Source organism: Oryx dammah, unplaced genomic scaffold (genome assembly GCF_014754425.2).
Source record: "Oryx dammah isolate SB20612 unplaced genomic scaffold, SCBI_Odam_1.1 HiC_scaffold_20, whole genome shotgun sequence".
In the NCBI taxonomy this organism is placed as follows: Eukaryota; Metazoa; Chordata; class Mammalia; order Artiodactyla; family Bovidae; genus Oryx; species Oryx dammah.
Window position 1 is genome coordinate 59705241 of NW_024070204.1, and position 17338 is coordinate 59722578.

The window sequence follows — 17338 nt, forward strand, 5'->3', positions numbered from 1 at the left end:
ACCAGGGAAGTCCATTTTTATAGAATGGTGTTAATAAATCACCTTCATTGCATTTATCCAGGCCTAGAGGACAAAAGAGATGGTGAAAAACAGGAGAGATAAAAACTGGGGGAAATTTTCATTCAAAGACTGTCATTTCTAGGTTGGATTGTGAAAAAGAAAATACTTCATGGTAGAAAAAATATATATATAAACAGCAGAGTGCCTAATATGGGTCTGCAGGAATGATGCTGGCTGCTGGAGATACAGAGCCAATAAGCTTGGTCCTGAGTTGCTCAGTCTTGAGGAAGAAAAAACAGGCAAATTGCAACTGTAACACTGTATAAATATTATAATACCTAAAGCACAGATGGCTGTGTTTTGGTTGTTTTGTTTCTTTTTCTTGAATCTGTATTGGCTAGCAGAGAGAAATCTCCTTGGAGAATACCAAGAAAAATACAACCATAATTAGGAGCAGAAGCCCAAATTCTGGAAAAAGGAAGCAGCAGAGAATACACATTCTTTTGCCTCCTCTGCGCTGGTCCAGATCTGGCAGGTGTGAATTTGCATATAAGTAACCACTTCAGGTAGACACAGGTCAGCACCTGCATTCACAAACACAGGTGGTTGGGCAGCATTTTTGAAAATTTAGCTACTAAATTACAGTCTCTTGTTCCTACCCTGTGTTAATCTGTCTGATTTTCTATGCTCCTTATTGAGAACTGGCAATTTAAAACCATTCAAGGGGCAAAGAAACCCAAATACAGTTAATTCTCTGCTCTAGTAGTTCTCCAATTCTAATCATGAGCTTGTTAAAATACAAACTCCTGGGACCATCTCATATATATTGAATTAAATCCACAGGGTGTGAGGCTTGCGGGATCTGTTTGTATGGTTCCCCCCTCCACCCAGGGATTATGATAAATGTTTATAAACTTCACTTTGATTATACAAACACATACCAAATCAGTTATTTTGGTCTGACAGTGAGATAATGAATGACTCGGCCATGTTTTATTTAATAATTAAAATTATAGTTTTACATTACAAAATTAATATGGCCACTCATTCTCATTATATAAATTTAAACAGGGAATTACATAGAGCAAAAAGTGCCAAGCTCCCCTTCATTCCCCTCCCCATGACACTCCCCACCTTACTTGATAGTTAGATGCAGACCCTTCCAAAGGTGTCTTTACGACTTCTGTAAGTATGATACAGTTAAGTTTTAATTTATTTTACTTCGTTTTCATTTTACAGAAATGGCAACTTTTTTCACTTACCCTGTAGAGATTTTCCGAGTTAGAATTTATAAATACATTTCATTCTTTTCATCAGTTCTTTGATATTCTTGTATAGATACAACATCATTGGCTTAATTATTTCTAGCAGGTGTATATTTAGGTTATCCTACATCCTTTTTTTTGCTACCGACATAAAGTATTTCAGTGAAGCATCTTTACGAATGCCTCTTTGTGCAAATGTGCAAGAATTTCTTAAGGATAGTCACTGTCTAGAATTTCTGAGTCAAAGGTATATGCGTTTTAAGCATTGTTTGCCTTCAGATGCTACCTTTTTAGTACCACCTGATCAAAACGAGTTATCCTTTTTTCTTTAACCGGTCTGATGGGTGGGAATTACTTCATCATTTTAATCTGCGTTTCTCTAATCATTACTAGACTGAGATTCTTCTGAGAAGAATGAGGATCACCTGTGTTATTTCTGTAGCTTGCCCGCTCATGTTCTTTCCACATATGTCTGCTTTTTCGTTGATCTATGGGCCATTTTAAATAGCCTGGGTGATAATTCTACTTGAGAAATAATGCTAAAAGTAAGAAAATCAATCATAGAATTAATATGATTGGGGCTATAAATATGAAATCAATACTGTAAGTAATATCTTACATGGTAAATTATCTCTTTTATTTATGATGCCTACTGTTGTTTTCTGTTTATATCCAGTCACATCTGACCACCATCATCTCTATGATTCTAGATGCACTTACTGTCTGTCTTGCTTCTGGACATGCATGGTGGAGGTGGGGGGGGTGCTGGGGTGAAGGAGGGGGAGCACAGTACAAAGTGATCAGGGATTTTAGCTTCAATGACTTGGTAGTCAGTAACTAACTGACATACAGGATTGAGGAAAAGAAGCATCTTTGAGAAGGAAGAGAATGGTTAAGTTCTGTGTGGGGCATGTCGAGTTTTAGATTTCAACAGAGTATCTTGCTTATGTCCAGTAGAAAGTGGGGAAAACACCCATCACTCACCTCATTGTTGGTGTTTGCAGCCCAACAGTCTGGTTTTGCTGTGTGAGTCCACTTTCTTTGCTTATAAGAGATGGCAGCCTGGAATTCAAATAACTAGATCTTTGCTGGGTGAACTCACTCTGAGTTTTTCTTTTGTTGAAATATAATATTGCATACTTTTTAAAAATAGCCTCTTTTGGGAAAAAATTATTCCCAAGGTATTTGCAAAGGCTACTGCTTTATCTGTCCTAATGTTCACAATTTCCCAACAACCGGTGAAGAGCTAGCACTGACGTGGCAGCATCTACCCAGTCTTCCTGCTTCAAGACTGTTTACCTTTTATGAATGTGGACAGTTTGTAGCTGTTGATAGCGTATATTATCAACATCTGTGATTGAATTACCACCTTGATACTTGCACAAGCTTCCACATAGACTTGCAGATTTTACACTGAGACACTGCAGCTCAGAGAGGGTGAGTGTCTTGCCCAACATTACACAGCTGGTGAGTGAAACTGTCAGGAGTAAACCAAAATCTACCCGGAGGAGACTGGTGGTCAAAGAGGGAGTGGTCGTCATACAGAATAGTGTTTAAGCCTAGAGCTCAGGAGAGCGGTCTGGGCTGGAAATAGAGACCTGGGAAACACTGTGCACTCCAAGTTCTAGAGTTGAACATAGGACCAGCTTCACGAACATGCAACTTACACAGTTGCCAAAGGCCCATGCTTGAAATCCATACTCTACCTGTACCATCTTGAAATGTCTAATCATTGTTTAGAAAACGACCCTGAACTTTCATTTTGCAGTAAGCCTCAAAGTTTATGTAGCCCATCCTGGGAAAATGTGACTTCTCCTGGGGCTGTGAATAAAGACAAAGGAAGTGGGAAAATCCAGGCAAACTCCACCTGGGAGTATTGGGAGAGGTCAAGTTGGCCATGAAGAGGACTGTGGAATAGCAATGAGAAAAGTAGGAAGAAAACTAGAGGGAAGGGATGTGATGGAGGGTAGGGGATGAGTTCCAAGAGAGAAGAGTAGGTCTGCAGTGATGCCAGCTGTCAGGAGGTTCAGGTAACTGAGAGCCAAATGAAATCTTTATCTTTTGAGGAGTCAGAAAGTGGGAAATGGTGCAGTCTGAGACCAGATGCACCTCTGTGATAAAGTGGTCAAGGAATAGAGCTAGTGTGTGTAGACTATTCATGGCAGAATTTTGGTCAATACAGAAAGGGGAGCAGTTTAGAGGAGATTCAGGGCCATGGACAAGAATTATATAATGAGAGAAATGAGAAAATGCTGAGCCTGGGCAAAGAAGAGAAGGAAGGCCATTAAGTAGAAGGAAAGGAATTTATGATACAAGGGAATTCAGTATTGTCCTTGGTTTGGATGAGTGGTAATGCAGCAGAAAATTATTGAACTAACCATCAGCACATACCCAGAAGAGCACCTCCTACATGCAGTCTGCAGCCATCACACCTTTTGTACTTCCTCAGGATCTGTCCCACCCTTACCTCCAGGGGTCACAATGTGGCCCCTTATCTCTCCCACAGTTCCAGGCTGGAGCTTATCCAGCTTCTCCCACCAGTCCATGCTGATCTCCTGTCCATCCTAGCCCTGGTTCAGGAAGCTTGTGAAGTCAATGCCTCCAGAGTCCCACTCAGTTTAGTAGCTTAGAAGTGAAAAGATGCTCAGCTGGTCATAGCACAGCTGGAATCACAACTATGACCTTCAGTCTTAGTGGAGTAAGAGAAGATGTCTGGGCTTCTATATGCAATTCTGTATGTGAACATATGTGTGTATGTACACAATGCCGTGAGCAGCTTATTTGAAATAGATTTCCCACAGGGGTAATGAAAACTGGAAGCTTCGTCAAAGTAAGGACGACATAAGTAGCACATGCTGCCAAAAGCATTAAACTGAATGAGAGAGTTAGGCTCCTGGCACGGGTCCACCCTGCTTAGCCTCCAGCGCTGCCGCAGCCCTGCTGGTCCATCAGCCACCCCCCCAAGGACAGCTGCTATCTGGTCGCTGAATGCATTTCTGTTTGGCACATGTGCTCACGTGGTTGAATACTCGAAGTGTGTTGTTCTACAAAGCAGACACAGAGGATTATATTTCTAGGACTTGACCATAGACATAGCTGACTAGACATGATTTTTTTTTAGAAACGTTATCTTATACTAGTCACAGTATTTAACCCAACAAATTTTTCATTCACATAATGTACCCCCCACCCCCCAAAAAAAGGATGTTGAAAATGTTTAAGATGTTCAGAGTGGTAGACCACTTTGGAAAAGAGTTTGTCATTTGCTTTGAAAAACTAAATATACACCTACCATACTAACCCATCCTCAGTTCCTCACACACATGTTTACCCAAGGAAAACGATAGTATATATCCATACAAAGACTTGTATAAAATGTTTCTTTATGATAGAACACTTTTAAAAGAAATCCCAATGTCCACCAACAGGTGAACAGATAAACAAATTGTAGTACATCCTTATGATGGAATATTACTCAGCAGTAAAAACGGATGAGAACATGATATAACAAAACATTGATGAATCTCAAGATAATTGTGCTGAATGAAAGAAGCCAGATAGAAGAGTTGCTGTTGTTTAGTCGTTGAGTTGTGTCTGACTCTTTTGTGACCCCATGGACTGAAGCCCACCAGGCTCCTCTGTCCATGGGATTTCCCAGGCAAGAATACTGGAGTGGGTTACCATTCTCTTCTCCAAGAGATCCTCCCAACCCAGGAATCAAACCTGAGTCTCCTGTATTGGCAGGTGCCTTCTTTACCACTGAGCCACCAGGGAAGTCCCAAAGAATACCTATTGTATTATTCCATTATTGGGAATTTTGGCCTCTGTTAATAGTTTTTTTTTTTTTTTCTTGATTTAGTGTGAGAATTCCAGTGCTCTGAGGGTAAAAATAATTGGAAAGCAATTTGAACATGATGTTGAGAGAGACTAATTAATGGAGCAGATACTAGTGGACAGAAATTAGAATGTGGATTGAGAAGTTCACCTTGGAAAGAAGGAAAAAACTTTTTTAGGAAAGCAAGACCAAAAGAATAGGGGAAGAGATGGGGAAGAGAAAGGAAGTTGGAGCACCATTTCCCAAATGATTCTGTCTGAGTTGTTAGCGGGTAGTCTTGAGATCAAGCCAGGGCATAGGATGGAACATGTGAGAATGGAGAATTTGGGAACAGTCGCACAGAAAGTCTATAGGGAATTGACAAGAGGTGAGGAGACAAAACAAGCTTGGCAACACCTGAAGTCAACTAGGATGAATTTTTGTGGAACCCACCCAGCATGGTTTTGTGAAATTTCTGAAAATACTAGCGACATTCAATTAGAGATACAGTCAGCCTTTCTTACTTTTTCTTATGGTGAAAATTTTACGTATAGAATTAGTCAGCTGGACTCCATTTAGATGGTCCCAATTTTGTGGGCAGTATCCAAAGTGTCATAGTCACCAGTGGAACATAAGGCTTTTGCTCGCCATCAGGCCTGATCAGGATGTTGACCTTGGCCATGTCAGGGTCATAGAGCTTCCTCACAGCCTGTCTGAGCCAGTGCTGGCTGGCCTCACGCCTACAGTGAGCATGGGGATGCTGTCCTGATCTTCTTTGTGGCTGACACAGTGGTCAGGCAGAACCCGGTGACAGGGTAGCGGTCAAGCGTGCTTCTGCTGGGAGTGCTCTGCCAAGGTGTTTGGATGGCCTTTGGGTCAGCGGTATCTTGGGCTGCCGTGGGGGAATGGTGTGCGGGCTCTTCGTTTTCTTGTTCCTGCAGACACCTTTCAGTGCTGCCTCCTTGATCTTCGCAGCCTTTGCTTTTGCTTCAGCTTTGGGAGGGGCGGGGGTGTCACACAGTCAGACTCCTTCCTTGCTTTCACTGCTGTCCTGATAAAAACGTTCAGCCTTTATTTTAAAAGGTAAAAAAACAGAAAAACCATCCTCTCATCTAAAAACCAAGTTTATTTGAAGTCTGTTCTCAAACAAATAAGCCATTACATTGAAAATAATTGAACTGCACTGTTTAAACTGTTTCCACCTTTTCAGAGACCCTCAGTAAGTGTATTGTATCTCTCATACATGAATTTTATGTAGTAATTGAGTATTTTTACAGTGAACTGTAAACACAGCTATTTTAATCATCTTTGCTGATGTTTACTGCCTGTTTACAGAATGGCAGGCACTGTTTATGGCACTTTAAGTACATTAATCTGTTTAATGCTCATTATAACATACTGTCATACTTTACAAATGAGAAACCTAAAGCAAAGAAAAGGTAAATATTCAATAAAGACAAAGCTAGGATTAAGAAAGCTGGTTCCAGAGCCCAGTGTCTAACCTTGGCTCAATAGCACCGCTCATGCCGTGTCAAAATTACACCAAACAAGCAGGAGTCGTGGGATATAATCAGGAAACAACTATCTTTGTGTCTGCCACTGCCCTTTAACATTTATTCTAGTTCTTTTCTCATCCTTGAATGAAATTTAGGGCCATCTCATCCCCTGTTGTGGAAGACAAAATGGTAACCCACTCCAGTATTCTTGCCTAGGAAAATCCCACAGACAGAGGAACCTTGTGGGCTATAGCCCATGAGGTCACAAAAGAGTTGGACTCAACTGAGCAGCTGAGCACACATCCCCTGTAGAGCTGCTCTGAATAGTATAAGGTCCTATGATTAGTAACATCCACCTCTAGTCCAAAGCAACAACTAAAACTGCAACTTTGTTACACATTTCTTTTTCCCAAAGCAGGCCTGATACAGGCTAGCAGCCTCTAGCAGTGGTGGTGGAAGGCAAATTTAACCTTTCTCCCCCGTCCCACCTTGCATCTTACCTCCCCCATCTTGCTCTTGTGTGGTTTCTGCTCCCATCCTCCAGGATCAAAGAGGGAAGAAGAAGGAAAGTGGCAGGAAGGGTTTCACCTAACTAGCAACAAAGTGACCTTAGTTTCCTCTAGCTGTGGGGTCAAGGCTATCTCTCAGAGGCATTTTTGTGTTCTTTAGCAATTCCTCCTACTGAGTTATCAGGGGTTTCTCACCTGTAGTTTTCTGGAGTCAGGCAAGTTCAGCTGGTTATTAGCTCCTTCCTCCACTCCCTGGATATCTGACAGTTTCCTTCTATTGAGGTAAACCTTGAAGCAGTTCTCTCCAGCAAGACTCATAAAGAACCTGCAAAAGCACATTCTCCCATTGAATCCTACCTCATCCATAAGAAACATTCCAGCATCATTTGCCCAGGCCAGTTCTAATGGTCCAAGCCACTAATACAACCACCTTTCCTTTGCTCAGCCATCCCCTTAGCATTTCCTATAGGAAATCAGGGGCCCCAGTGCAGAACACATTTCTTTAGGCTCTTTAAATCCCTACTATCTTGACTTGAAAGAAGGAGATGGGTGGGAGCTACTTTCTCCTTCATCGACAAAGAACAGCAATATAAAGAACAAAAAACCTGGATGACCAATAAGCCTATTAAAAGATGTTCAACCTCACTCGTCTTTAAGGTGATGGGAACTGAAACAAATTCTATCCTTCTTTACGCATTGAAATGGAAATAACCTCGAAGCCTAATGGGACTAAGCATTGAAGAGGACGAAAGAAAACAGAAACTTCCACTTCCTCCTGCTGCTGCTGCTAAGTCACTTCAGTCGTGTCCAACTCTGTGCGACCCCATAGACAGCAGCCCACCAGGCTCCCCCGTCCCTGGGATTCTCTAGGCAAGAACACTGGAGTGGGTTGCTATTTCCTTCTCCAATGCATGAAAGTGAAAAGTGAAAGTGAAGTCACTCAGTCGTGTCCGACCCTTAGCAACCCCATGGACTGCAGCCTACCAGGCTCCTACGTCCACTTACTGCTAGTGGAAGAACAAAGTGATATAAGAGCAGACTGGCTCTTTAAAGGTAAAGGTCTGCCTTTTTAAAAATGTGTAAAATAGATAGTTAGTGGGAAGATGCTACATAACACAGGGAGCCCGGCCTGGCACTCTCTGATGACCTAGAGGGATAGGATTGGGTGTGGTGGGTTGGAGGGAAACTCAAGAGAGAGGGAGTATATGTATATAGTTATGACTGAATTGCTTTGTTGTATGCAGAAACCAACAAGCACCATTAAGCAGTTATCCTCAAATTAAAAAAAAAAATTAAGTGTCAAGTGAATAAGACAGTGCTAACATTTATAAAATCTGGGTGGTAAACACAAATTTTTATTATATTATCACTTTGCCAACAAAGGTCCGTCTAGTCAAGGCTATGGTTCTTCCAGTGGTCATGTATGGATGTGAGAGTTGGACTGTGAAGAAAGCTGAGCACTGAAGAACTGATGCTTTTGAACTGTGGTGTTGGAGAAGACTCTTGAGAGTCCCTTGGACTGCAAGGAGATCCAACCAGTCCATTCTGAAGGAGATCAGCCCTGGGTGTTCTTTGGAGGGAATGATGCTAAAGCCGAAACTCCAATAATTTGGCCACCTCATGTGAAGAGTTGACTCACTGGAAAAGATTCTGATGCTGGGAGGGAATGAGGGCAGGAGGAGAAGGGGATGATAGAGGATGAGATGGCTGGATGGCATCACCAACTCGATGGATGTGAGTTTGAATGAACTCTGGGAGTTGGTGATTGACAGGGAGGCCTGGCGTGCTGCGATTCATGGGGTCGCAGAGTCGGACATGACTGAGCGACTGAACTGAACTGAATATTTATAAAATCTGGGTGGTAAATACAAAAATTTTTATTATATTATACCTAAATTTTAAATTACTTATTTTGAAATTTTTAAATAGTTTCAGATATCAAAGAATTTTTAAACAGCACGGAGAATTTCTATATACCTTTCACCTACATTCCATAAATATTAGCAACCTTGCATAACAGTGGATCAAAATCAGGAAGTTTTCATTGATACACCACTATTGTCTACTGATCTTACCCAAATGTAAAAAATCATTTAAAAAATCATTAAAAAAATCTAACCATCCTATGATTCATGTCATTTAAAATGAATCCTGGGAGTTAACTTACATAGTGACTCAGCCAAGTTGCTGTCAGCAAGCAGAAAATGTATTCCTGGGCATGAAGTCTACCTATTTAGGTATTCTGTACAAGTGGTGGAAAAAATGTCTCCTTCTCCTGCAGATATACTGGAGAGAAGAGGGTCATGTAACTGATAAGAAGCCTCAAGAGAACATTTTTATTCTATAGATCTTCACATCCCTAAATGTACCAAACAGAAAAATGTGAGAGAAGTTGTTTTCAGATAATGTATCTTATAATTTTATTATGAAAATTTTAGGATATATACAGACTAAACATTTTTTACTCAAGTAACAGTGGGATTTTAAATTTAAAAGACACTTAGTTTATGAGTATTCAGAAGTGAAGCCTGAGCAGGCTTAGTAAATTTTTTTAAAATAGCCATTGCATTTATTCATTCTCTTTTTCTAAACAAATACTTAACTATCCATCCCTCCCTAGCACACACACCCTTGTTACTGCAAAAATCCAATGTCAGGATGCGTGGATACTCCCATAAAAGCTAAACCAGTGTTTTCCAAATTTGCCAGATCAAAAGAATCACCCGGGTTATATGAAGAATGAGACCCCTGGACTCTACCTTAGAACCATGGAATCAGAATTTCCACATTTTCCAGGTATCCCAGTTAAGCCATAGGAGCAGGAAAGTTTGGGAAACAGGAAAGTTAAAGGAAGACACATCTGGGAGTTTTGCTGGTGCTTGAGTTGAACTGATGAGGAAGCCTTGGTCAATATGTTTAAGACCAATGTTGTAACCTTGGCAGAATCCTGTCAAGAGCCCATAGGGCCACCAGGGTATGTGGGAAGGAGGGATGGGCAGCAGGGAGAGGATGGCTATGCAGGAAAGGGCTAAAATAGTTCAAAGAAATAGGGAGCTGCCACGTTTAGACACAAAGCCACCCTCTTATTCATGTAGGTGCCCAACACTCCACTTTAATTTCTTCTGGGTTTCTACGAAGTTCCAACCCCACTCCAGGGGTCAAACTACCCGCCTGGCTGAATCCCCCAGGGTTGAAGGGGAAGACATGAGAGGAGGTGCCTGGCTGGGCAAGCTGTCTGAACCAAAGTCAAAATACCTTGAGATGCCTCTGTGTTCTATCACTTCAGAAAGGTGGTGTTGTTAAAACATTCTTCACATAACAACTGAAGCCAGTTACTAGCCTCTGGGGACAATGATTTGTGCCAGAAGGATGCTGTACGTTTGGAAAATTGTTCACATTGTGGGCCTTCAAATCTCAGGGAAAAAAGTGGCAAACACACACACATATGCCCACGAGCTGAGAGGTTGTTAATTTATCAATCTGTAAACCTGGGGCCAGGCCAAACTCTGTAGCTGTCAAGTAACATATGAACCCAAATTAAAAAGCTTTATTTTTCTAGTAATGATTCATAAGAGGACCCTTCTAGAAGTTTAACTTTCAGATATCCATGGAGACAAGCAACATAAAAGGATCCAAACAAGCGTTTGTGGCTACAATGAGGGAAACAGAGTCAACATATCTCATTATATTTCATGACACTGAACTACAGTGCATATCATAAATGATGTTAGAAACTGAAGATGTTTTGGAACCATGGTTAAAACTGGGGAGAATATAATTAAAAACATTATAATTGCCAGGGTGACACAAACACCAGGCCAGTCGCACTAACCACACTGTGTCTGCTGTCTCCTGCAGTCTTCAGAGCAGCCCCATGAGACAGTGACTATTATTATGTCCATTTTACATGTGAGGAAATTCATGAATGGACATGTTCAATTACTTCTTCAGGGGGACTGCTTTTCAGAGGCCATACTGTTGACAACTATACTCTTCATCAGATCCGGCGATTGATGGCTAAATTTCTTGGACCTGTATCCCCCTTCCTTAAGACGCCATCTCCATTTCTGGGCATTGTACTGGCATTTCACACCCTACCTACCCCAGCTTATCCTGACGCTCATTGTTTGTGACAGCCCTTCTGCTCTACCATCTCTTCAATGTTGCTATTTAAATGTTTCTCTTGGTGTGTGTCTCCACCCTGAGTGGATCCCAAGCCACCTGGGGCTGAGATGATGTCCTCTTAGTTTGTCCTCTTCTTCCTTGAGCCCTCCAAAGTAGCAAGTATTCATTAATGAGAAATATATGTTATTTCAACAGTGATGTTAGTACTGAAGTCATTGTAGCTTAAAGAATGAAAAAAAAAATTCCAAAGATATTTAGAAAACCAACCAATTCATTTTGAGATTAAAATTGTGTGTTCTCAGGGAGGACAGTTCTCAAACACAAGAGCTAATGGCTCAAGACTATTTTGTTATTAGGAAAAAATGAATGAAAAAGTAACTACAAGCTTCATGGCCCGTGTGCAATGGAATATAGATTTTGTAAATCATTTTGTTGTCAATCTCTTAGTCAACCTTGCCTTGCCAGCAGTTAATGGCCATGCCTATTTTCTCTATAAAGAAGCAACAATTGAAAGATGAAGATGGATTGAGCTGCAGTATCCTCACATACAGCTATTTATCATCACTAACTACACTTCTGAGTCTATAACTGTTTCAAAGTAATTTATAGGAATGAAATTCATTATTCAGAAAAACCAGTAACAGATGTCAAGGATGGAGGGTTACAGCCTGCAGGTCTTGCTAATCAGCATTTTTCTTTGTGGGCCTGTCCTATTGCTTAATTCATGCCCTATCGCCATGATCTTCAGTAAGCACCTTTCACAGAGGAAAGTCTGGTGGCAATCCTGAGAGTCAGTGGCCATCATTTACCATTCAGCTCTTTCAGATTCCAAACAAAAGATAAGAACCAGGTTTGCCTTTCTTCCATTAGACAGAAGAGTTTTCTCCCAAAGTATTTTCAATGAAATGGGTAGAACTGCACTGTTGGATTATCTGAATGGGCAGCTATGTTTCTTTCTGCAGCATTCATGAAGGACACAATGAGATGTTCCTTTAAGACATGCTTTTTAATCAGTGGTAACTTCTTTTTGTATCTTATACACTGAAAAATTCTCTTCATTGGTGCACTAAAGCAGGTGACTTTTTAATAGATTGTAACCTAGTCTGTTGCTATTCACATCTCTACTTCTGTGGAGTCTACTTTGGTGGGATTTTTTTAAAGTGATGGCTTTATGTGTACTCTGAATGTTCCATTTGCCACTTAATAAGTCACTTACCCAAGATTGTCTCTGCTAAATTAAATCAATTTGGTATTCATTGTTAATGAAGAAAGATGTTACAGGTCTAACCTACTAGAAAGCGGATATGCGATTTTTTAAAAAAAATCCTGGATTTATTATATTGGAATGTATTTAAAGAAGCAAAAAATATATAAAGGAATTTTGATTTTGTTCATGAGAATAGCATATGTGAAAATATATCTCCCTGCTGCAAACAGAAATCATGTCCATTATTATTATTATTAAGAATGACATGGGGAAATCTGGGCAAGAACAGTTAATCCTAGAGAAAATGCCTCCGTGGGAACACCAGCAAGGTCAGTGTTTGCTTAATTATTCACCACCAACTGTCATTCTAATTGCAAGTAAGAGATGAGCCTTACATGTTGAAGGTTTCTGTAGACCTCTGTATTTCAAGGCTATTCTCAACTCTCTGAGATCTGGACTCAAGAGTCAAAGCAAAAGAAATAGGTATCTGTTAAAACCACTCCTGTTGAAAAGAGAGTTTCCATTTTGCTCTGTGTGTCCTTAGAGAAAGGTCTTAGGTAATGAGATGCTAAGAGATTTAGCTCAGGTAAGCTCTGTGGAGGTAAATTCAACAAACAAAATTTATCGGGAGTAGGAAAATATTCATCATGTTATATAAAGGGTGTTATAAAACAGATAAAACCTTTGGTCCATACATAAAGCAACAAGCAAGGCTTCTGGAGTTAGCCTGTAAAATTCAAGATTATAAATCATGTTTACATAAGGCTGGGCCTGAAAAAAGTTAGACTATGAAAATGTAGGATCTATATCACAGTAACAGGCTGAACATCTTTGGATTATGAGTCTTGGCTGCCAGTGGATACATAGCGTGAATCTAAAATGGCTCATTATCCTTGTCTACACAAATTCTTTGACAGTAATTTGCAGTTTAGCTCCATGGTCAGAGCAAATCAGGGTCATTGCTTGAATTTCCACTGTAGTGCTTAGCTGCCCTGGATAACATGCCCATGGACAAGAATTGCCAACTCAAAAACTCAGGAACAAAGCCACTAATGGCCATGAGTGAAATGGCCCTGGGGTAAACAACAGTGAGTGGTGAGGACTGTGGCAGTGTAGAGAATTCAACCTCCCTGTAAAGGAGTAGCTCCTCTGCGGGCTCCAGCCTGGTTACTGAGAGGGAATGTGGGCATGGTATTGTTAGATCTGACTTCCAAGAAAAGCCAGAAACCTGAGACTTTTATGCAAAAATACTCCAATTTTTCACATACTCAACTAACTCAAAAATATTAAAGCACCACAGAGAGCAACCAAAACACATCTCTTGATTAGAGCTGACATTGGGTCCACCAGTTTGCAATCCCTGCTTTAGCCTCTAAACTAGGCTGCTGCTGCTGCTGCTAAGTCACTTCAGTCGTGTCCAACTCTGTGCGACCCCACAGACGCAGCCCACCAGGCTCCCCCGTCCCTGGGATTCTCCAAGCAAGAACACCAGAGTGGGTTGCCATTTCCTTCTCCAATGCATGAAAGTGAAAAGTGAAAGTGAAGTCGCTCAGTCATGTCCGACCCTCAGTGACTCCATGGACTGCAGCCTTCCAGGCTCCTCTGTCCATGGGATTTTCCAGGCAAGAGTCCTGGAGTGGGGTTCCACTGCCTTCTCTGCTAAATTAGGCTAGTTGATGTGTATTCACTTTACATTCAGGGTAGAGGCAGGTGCTTACAGGTAAATCTGTATAAATCCATCATCACTATTGGGAAAGCACCTTGGTTACCTTCAGGACTTCCTGACTGTGGGTCCTGTGGTGAGCTCAGTGGTGGTACCCAAAAGGATATGTCCATGTTCTATCCCCCTGAAACCTGAGAATGTGATCTTATTTTGGAAAAAAAAAAAAAAGGTGGGTGGGGGAAGAGCTTTCATAGATGTAATTAAGTTGGAGATCTTAAGATGAAATGACTCTCAATTACCCAGATGGGCCCTAAATCCAACGACAACATCCTTATAAGAGATGAAAGGATAGACTTGAAGAAGGAAAGACCAGGTAGAGATGGAGGCAGACCTTCTAGTTATGCAGACACAAGCCATGGAAAATCAAAAGCCCCTAGGAGCTGGAGGAGGCAGTGAACAGTCTCCCCGAGAGTTCACAGAGGGACCGCGACCCAGCTGACAGCTTCATTTTTACTTCTTGTCTTCAGAACTGGGAGCATAACTTTCTGCTGTTTTAAGTCACCCAATTTGTGGTAATCTGTTACCACAACCCTAGGATATTAGTACAGGTCAATAACATTATCTTTCTAAACAGCTTCTATAAGCATCCTGCTCACCATCTGATAGCAAAAGATACCTCTGAGGATGGCTGCTTCAACAGAATGTATGCCGAAAGTTAAAAATCAACTCCTCCACTTAAACTCTTTATTTCGTGACATCAACCCTAAAATAAGGATAGTCATATAACCCACAGAGAAAATTAAACTTCAGAGAAAACTATCATTCAGGAGAAAGACACATTGAAAAACCGAAGACTGGGGCCGCTCACTGACTATGCCTCAGAAGACAGCACAGAGATGCATGTGATAACATCTGAATTCTGACTAATGATGGCTCTTCTTCATTGTTTGCCTCTGAGTTAAAAATGAGAGCTATAACTGAGACATTTTGATAGATCTGAAGACTACTGAGACAATAGTCACTTTCTAAATTCTAGATACTAACTAAATGTGAGTTGAAAAACCAAACCCAAAATTGTAAATTACCCAAGGTTGGGTGGGCGGGCGGGGGGAGGTGAGGGTGGGGGAGAGTTGAAGTCATCCATTAGAAGCCACTGATTGTTGGGATTATTCAACCCATTTATCACCCTTTCTTAAGTAAGCACTTTGGATCCCCTATGATGGCCCCAAAATTATAAGATCAAATTTAGTTGCTATGTGCAGCCTAGAACAGTGCCTGGGATGCAGTAAATGCTGTTTAGGAGTTAGCTATTGTACTTATTGTGGGCTGGTGAACTATTCATTGTGGTCAAACATCATGTCTTCTGAGAATCCTCCTCTGACCTCACATTCTGCCTCGTGTTCCCACAGGACCATGGACCAATTAATATTTCTGTCTTTCATTATTGGTTGCCTGTCCCACTAGTCTGTGACCCCTTCAGGCCAGAGACCTCTCTTCTTGGAAATCAAAAACTCAGTCTCTGGAGTCCACCTGGGCACCCACACCAGCACCGACAATTACTATCTGTGTGTACTTCAGCAATTTTATCTAAACTGTAGTCCTAGGCTTGCTTATGTGTAGAACGGATATAATACTACTACCTACCTTGTTCAAGTAGTGACTGGCTCAGTGGTAAAGAATATGTCTGCCAGTGCAGCAGATGTGGGGTTCAATCCCTGGGTCAGGGAGATCCCTAGAAAAGGAAATGGCACCACTCCAGTATTTTTGCCTAGGAAATCCTATGGACAGAGGAGCCTGGTGGGCTACAGTCCATGGGCTCGCAAAGAGTCGAACACAACTTAACAACTAAACAACAATGACCTTGTTTAGGTATTGCAAGGATTTAACTATATGGAACACATAAAGGACACATTTGCTACAGATTAAGAAGTACTGATTATTAGCTATTATCTGTTTTCACAAGCTTTGTGTCTCCACCATCTAGCACTTGTTTAGTACTTGTTAGATATGCAGCGATGTTTAGTTTGAATGTGATATCTCTGTTGGTTTCAGAGGCTGTTGGAAGGATGGCCCTCAAAGATCCAAGGACAAGCAGTGCAGTGAAACCCTTGGCTTCCTTCTCTTCTCATCACACATGTCAGTCTCGTCTCTAGTGTGATTCTGGGACCGCATCGTTCTGGGTTGAGGGTGCTGCACCACATCACAGCCCACACAGATGTAAACATCACACTCCTCTCCATATCTGTACCTCTTTCTCCTCCTGCCCATGATAAGTCTTGCATGGATTCCAGAGCCAAATCTCTGCCATAATATTAACCTGGGAATCCAAGAGAGACAGCCCACAATTCTCTACTGGGATAATAGTGACTTTACCTTTATGCACTGGAAACCTTAAAATGAGTTTCTTTGGTGTCTGTAACTAGTCTCCTTTCAAGACACATTATCTAAAATCCACCACCTCTAATCCTCTGGCTTCAGGGGAGCATGTGAACAGATGTCTTTACAATGGGAAGATCTGAGAGGTAAACAAGGAAGCCAGACCAAAATACTTCTGGTTTTACTTTAATACAAAGGCAAATAAAATTCCATAGACAAAAGTTAAGTGGGGAAAGCACAAGCAGATTCAAAGGATTTTCCTCAAACCTTCCGTCCACAGTCTGTCCCCACCTGACTCCTTGTTGGCAGGATTTTCCCTCACGACACGTCTCACACGTCTGCTCTTTTGAAAGGAAAGGGGAAGTCAATACCCACCTAATATTTTTCCCTCTGATGTATTTTTTAATTAATATTCTGTGATTGTCTCGTTACAAGTGCAGTATATACTCACCAGAAAACACAGCAAAAAAATAACATTTCTGAAACATCAGCAGTCCTGCACATCCATAGATAACTGATATAAACAGTTTGGCGAGTAGCCTTTGTATTCCATAGCTATAGACAGATACATAGGCTATAGATCTAGATAATAGATTGCAGCTCTAGTTCCAGCTGTAGGTACAGACATAGCCCATCACTGTTTGTCCACTGGTAGCACTAGCACGTAGAGCTACAGAAAATGTTCAAGTTGATGGCAATTCATTGGGTAGGAGGGGCATATTTTGATTCATCATCTGCCTTCTTCATTGAAGTCAACACACACCTTGTTTAATCCTAAATCTTTTCCCTCCTAAAACTTCAGACTGGGTTGTTCTCCACTCGTCCAACTCTAGCTTGGCCCTCCCCAATGTAGTCCATTTTTTCAGCCACTGTAAAGCTCCTA